The sequence below is a fragment of the Mustela nigripes genome, chromosome 13 (genome assembly GCF_022355385.1).
Source record: "Mustela nigripes isolate SB6536 chromosome 13, MUSNIG.SB6536, whole genome shotgun sequence".
NCBI lineage: Eukaryota > Metazoa > Chordata > Mammalia > Carnivora > Mustelidae > Mustela > Mustela nigripes.
In genome coordinates this window covers 145,015,096-145,021,587 of record NC_081569.1, presented here as the reverse complement: position 1 = coordinate 145,021,587, position 6,492 = coordinate 145,015,096, and the positions used below count along the sequence as shown (strand labels likewise).

General features: G+C 41.0%; 1 pseudogene; it reads right to left on the bottom strand.

Moving 5' to 3' along the window:
- Positions 1 to 5,063: 5,063 nt before the first annotated feature.
- Positions 5,064 to 6,108, bottom strand: LOC131999484 (immunoglobulin heavy variable 3-48-like; annotated as a pseudogene).
- Between the last annotated feature and the right edge of the window lie 384 nt (positions 6,109 to 6,492).

Below are 6,492 nucleotides of genomic sequence, written 5' to 3'. Positions count from 1 at the left end.
TCTCCAGCTCCTTTAGGTGTAGGGTTAGGTTGTGTACTTGAGACATTCTTGGTTCTTGAGAAAGGCTTGTACCACTATATATTTTCCTCTCAGGATTGCCTTTGCTGTGTACCACAACTTTATTATGATTTGTTTCCATGAATATTTTCAATTCTTCTTTAATTTCCTGGTTGACTCATTCATTCATTTTTTAAAATTTTTTCAATTTATTTATTTTCAGGAAAACAGTATTCATTATTTTTTCACCACACCCTGTGTTCCATGCAATCCATGCCCTCTATAATACCCACCACCTGGTACCCCAACCTCCCATCCCCTGCCACTTCAAACCCCTCAGATTGTTTTTCAGAGTCCATAGTTTCTCATGATTTACCTCCCCTTCCAATTTACCCCAACTCCCTTCTCCTCTCTAACACCCCTTTAGAGGGGTGCTGTGTTCTCCATGTATTTGGGTTCTTTCCAAATTTCCTCTTGTAATTGAGTTCTAGCTTCAGAGAATTGTGGTCTAAAAATATGCAGGGAATGATCCCAATCTTTTGTTACCAGTTCATATCTGATTTAAGTCCGTGGATGTGATCTCTTCAGGAGAATGTTCCATGTACACTGGAGTAAAATGACACATTTTTTCATGTGTCTGATAGCCATTTATATGTCTTCATTGGGGAAGTGTCTGTCCATATCTTCTGCCCATTTTTTATATGATTCTCTGCTTTGTGTGTGTTGAGTTTTAGAAGTACTTTATAGATCCTGGATATCAACCTTTTGTCTATACTGTCATTTGCAAATATCTTCTCCCATTCCATGGGTTGCCTCTTTGTTTTCTTGACTGTTTCCTTTGCTGTGCAGAAGCTTTTGGTTCTGATGAAGTCCCAAGAGTTTATTTTCGCTTTTGTTTCCTTTGCCTTTGGGGACATATCTTGAAAGAAGTTGTTGTGGCTGATATCGAAGAGGTTACTGTCTACGTTCTCCTCTAGGATTCTGATGGATTCCTGTCTCATGTTGAGGTCTTTTATCCATTTTGATTTTATCTTTGTGTACAGTTTTAAGCTTTTTTTGACAGTCTTGCACATTGAGCAGGGGCCACAGACAGGAGGCCCCACCGGACTCTCTCTGTCATAGGTGATGATCAGCAGTGACCGTCCTGGGACTGTGGGCTTAGATCCCTGACCATGACCGCCAGATTCCACCAGGTGTCCCTTCAGACATTTTGCTCCTTTTCAGTGCTTTTAATCATTCTCCAAGTTTTCTGCTCCCCAGTCAGAGGCCACTTTCCTATTTGGGTATTAATTTCAATGGGTCACTTCCAGTGGCTCATTCTCCCCTTGGTTTATCCGCTGATATCAGTCTGAGTGTTCCCATTCTGCTTTACCTTTCCACTGGTGTTTTCTGCACCATAGAGATTCAGAGTGTACAATCTGATATCCCAGGCTGATTTTCTGGGTGTTCAGAGTGTTCTGGTAGATATTTAGCTCATTTTGGGAGACTGGTTGAAACGTGCTCTACTACCTCTCCACCATCTTATGGAAAAGTGCTCTCTGCTCTGTGTTTTGAAAAAATTATATCATGAAAATTATTCATCATCACTAGCCATCAGGGAGATTCAAATTAAAACCACATTGAGATATCACCTTACACCAGCTATAATGGCCAAAATTAGCAAGACAGGAAACAACATGTGTTTGAGAGGATGTGGAGAAAGAGGAACCCTCTTACACTGTTGGTGGGAATGCAAGTTGGTGCAACCTCTTTGGAGAACAGTGTGGAGATTTCCTCAAGAAATTGAAATTAAAAATAGAGCTTCCCTATGACCCTGCAATTGCACTTCTGGGTATTTACCCCAAAGATACAGATGTAGTGAAAAGAAGGGCCAGCTGTACCCCAGGGTTCATAGCAGCAATGGCCACAGTCGCTAAACTGTGGAAAGAACCCAGATGCCCTTCAATGGACGAATGGATAAGAAAGATGTGGTCCATATACACTATGGAGTATTATGCCTCCATCAGAAAGGATGAATACCCAACTTTTGTAGCAACATGGATGGGGCTGGAAGAGATTATGCTGAGTGACATAAGTCAAGCAGAGAGAATCAATTATCATATGGCTTTACTTATTTGTGGAGCATAACAATAACATGGAGGATATGGGGAGATGGGGAGGATAAGGGAGTTGAGGGAAATGTGAAGGTGAGATGAACCATGAGAGACTATGGACTCTGAAAAACAATCTGAGGGTTTTGAAGGGGTGGGAGGTGGGAAGTTGGGAGAGTCAGGTGGTGGGTATTAAGGAGGGCACGTATTGAATGGAGCACTGGGTGTGTTGCCAAAGCAATGAATACTCTTACGCTAAAAAGAAAAAAAAAAAAAAAAAGAACACCTCAAACTCAACACTCATAAAAGAAAAAAGGAAAAAAAAAAACAAAAACAGATAATCATGTCAAAAAATGGGCAGAAGTCATTAACAGACACTTCTCCAAAGGGGACATATGAATAGCCAACAAGCACATGAAAACGTGTTCATCATTAGCTATTGGGGAAATTCATATCAAAACCACTTTGAGATATCACCTTACATAGTTAGAATGGCAAAAAGTGACAATGCATAAACAATGAATCTTGTCACACTGAAAAAATAAAATAAAATTTTAAAATAAGGTACAAAGATAAGAAACAGCAAATGTTGGAGAGGATGTGGAGAGAGGAGAACCCTCTTACACTGTTGGTGGGAATGCAAGTTGATATAGCCACATTGGAAAACAGTGTGGAGGTTCCTAAAAAAGTTGAAAATAGAACCATCTTGTGACCCAGCAATTTCACTACTGGGTATTTACCACAAAGATACACAATGTTCATAACAGGAATTTCCACAATAGCCAAACTGTGGGAGATGCCTTCGGCAGAGGAATGGATAAAGAAGATGTGGTTTATATATACAACAGAACATTACTCGGCCATCAAAAAGGATGAATACCCAACATTTGTGTCAACATGAATGGGACTGGAGGAAATTATGCTAAATGCATTAAGCAGAAAAAGCCAATTATCATAATGTTTTATTTATTCATGGAAGATAAAAAATCGCTTGGAGGATATTAGGAGAAGGAAGGGAAATATAAATGGATGTGAATTAGAGGGGGAGATGAATCATGAGAGACAGTGGACAGTGAGAAATAAAGTGAGGGTTTTAGAGAGGAGGGGGTTGGGAGGAAGGCTTACTCCAGGACGGGTTTTAAGGAGGGCAGGTATTGCATGGAGCACTAGGTGCTATACACAAACAATGAACCTTGAAACACTACATCATATACTAAGGATATAAAGAAACTTTTGATCTTGATGAAGTCCCAAATGTTCACTTTCGCTTTTGTTTCCTTTGCTATGGAGACATATCTTGAAAGAAGTTGCTGTGGCCAATGTTGAAAAGATTACTGCCTATGTTCTCTTCTAGGATTCTTATGGATTCCTGCCTCATGTTGAGTTCTCTTATCCAATTTGAGGTTATCTTTGTGTAGTGCCCAGCAAAGGATACAGTCAAGAACATAAAGTGGGAACCCACAGAATGGGAGAAGATATTTCTAAATGACAGTAAATAAAAAGGGCTGATTCCAAGATTTACAAAGAACTCCTCAAACTCAACACACACAAAACAGATAATCATGTCAGAAAATGGGCAGAAGACATGAACACACACTTCTCCAATGAAGACATACAAATGGCTATCAAAAATATAAAAATTTGTTCATCATCACTAGCCATCAGGGAGATTCAAATTAATACCACATTGAGATACCACCTTACCCATTAGAATGGCCAAAATTAGCAAGACAGGAAACAACATGTGTCGGAGGGGGTGTCTAGAAAGGGGAACCCTCTTACACTGTTGGTGGGAATCAAAGTTGGTGTAGCCATCTTGGAGAACAGTGTGGAGATTCCTCAAGAAATTAAAAATAGAGCTTCCCTATGACCCTGCAATTGCACTTCTGGGCATTTACCCCAAAGATACAGATGTAGTAGAAAGAAGGGCCATCTGTACCCCAATGTTTATAGCAGCAATGGTCACAGTCACCAAACTGTGGAAAGAACCAAAATGCCCTTCAACAGACGAATGGATAAGGAAGATGTGGTCCATATACACTATGGAGTATTATGCCTCCATCAGAAAGGATGAATACCCAACTTTTGTAGCAACATGGACGGGACTGGAAGAGATTATGCTGAGTGAAATAAGTCAAGCAGAGAGAGTCAATTATAATGTGGTTTCAATTACTTGTGGAGCATGATAAATAACACAGATGAGAAGGAAAGGAAAAGTGAATTGGGATAAATCAGAGGGGGAGATGAACCATGAGAGACTGTGAACTCTGAGAAACAAACTGAGTGTTTTGGAGGGAGGAAGTGCAGGGATGGATGAGCCTGGTGGTCGGTATTAAGGAGGGCATCTATTGTATGGAGAACTGGGCATGGTGCACAAACAGTGAATCTTGGAACTCTGAGAAAATAAAATGAACTAAAAAAAAGTTTTATATTCTCTTTTGTGTGTACGTGTTTCTCTGTGTGTGTTTGTGATCTTCAGACTCTGTATCCACACAACATCCTGGTGCAGGTTTCCACTTCTATCCCACGTTGTCATTAATATTGATACTGTGAGTATAGTTCAAGACTGAGACTCTACCAGGGCTGCTAATTATCTTGCTTTGCATTATTGTTGCCTCTGTAGGCTCATATCCAGCATGCACTTTACACTGGTTTTGACAAGCTTGCACGCTGACCTGGGTGGCCCTCTAATTAAGAGAGAGTGTAGCTGGGGCTCCTGTAAGGTTCAGATGACATACAGTGAGATATTTGTAATTCATTGGTATTTAGGGATAGGAACAAGCAAGTATAAGCGATGCTGTCTTTTCTGCTTATTAGTATAGCCCTTGTCCCAAATTTCTAAGTTGGAGACTGAAGAGGAAGCCCAGAATCATGTGTCCAGAGAGGCCCCCTTGGGGAAAAAGATTGGAGGGATGAATGCCAAGGACCCTGACAGGAAACCTGCCCATATCCTCCAGCTGTGCCTGCTCCTGTGGCTTAAAGACAGAACTGGTGAGTGGTGTCCGTCCCCTGGAGGTCCAGAACCCTTCCTACAGCGAGGTTTGTGTCTGGTTCACAATGATGTCCCCTCACTGTGTCTTTCGCACCATAATACACGGCCGTGTCTTCGGCTCTCAGGATGTTCATCTGCAGATATAGCGTGTTCTTGCCATTGTCTCTGGAGTTGGTGAATCGGCCCTTCACAGATTTCTGCATAGCTTGGTCTACTTCCATCATAGCTAATATATGTGACCCACTGCAGCCCCTTCCCTGGAGACTTGTGGACCCAGTTCATGTTGTAGCTGCTGAAGGTGAATCCAGAGGCTGCACAGGAGGCTCTCAGGGACCCCCCAGGCTTCACAAGGTCTCCCACAGATTTCACCAACTGCACCTCCCACTGGACACCTACAGACAGAAGACATCCTAGTCAGGAAACTGTCACATACTCACTGTTTCTCTCACTTGTATCCACTCTCACACTCAAGGTCTCTTATTCTTTGCAAACTACCTTTTTTTTTTTTTTTAAAGTAATATATTTATTTTCAGAAAAACAGTATTCATTATTTTTTCACCACACCCAGTGCTCCATGCAATACGTGCCCTCTATAATACCCACCACCTGGTACCCCAACCTCCCACGCCCCGCCCCTTCAAAAACCTCAGATTGTTTTTCAGAGTCCATAGTCTCTCATGGTTCACCTCTCCTTCCAATTTACCCCAACTCCCTTCTCCTCTATAACACCCTTTGTCCTCCATGATATTTGTTATGCTCCACAAATAAGTGAAACCATATGATAATTGACTCTCTCTGTTTGACTTATTTCACTCAGCATAATCTCTTCCAGTCCCATCCATGTTGCTACAAAAGTTGGGTATTCATCCTTTCAGATGGAGGCATAATACTCCATAGTGTATATGGACCACAAATTATACTGGTATTTTTCAAAGAGCTGGAGCAAATAATCCAAAAATCTGTATGGAACCAGAGGAGACCTCGAATCGCTAAGGAAATGTTGAAAAACAAAAATAAAACTGGGGGCATCACGCTACCTGATTTCAAGCTTTACTACAAAGCTGTGATCACCAAGACAGCATGGTACTGGCATAAAAACAGACACATAGACCCATGGAACAGAGTAGAGAGCCCAGCTATTGACCCTCAACTCTATGGTCAAATAATCTTTGACAAAACAGGGAAAAATATACAGTGGAAAAAAAAAGACAATCTCTTCAATAAATTAAAAATTTTTAAACACAGTATAAAGAAGCAGGGGTTGTTGGTTTATGTGATACGGTGAGTGCTGGGAAGTGTGTAAGTCTGACCATTCACAGACCCTTCACCCTGTGGCTAATAATATATTATGTGTTAATAAAAATCAAATAAAAAATAGATCAATCTGATCTGGTGTTTCAATGTCCTTATTGT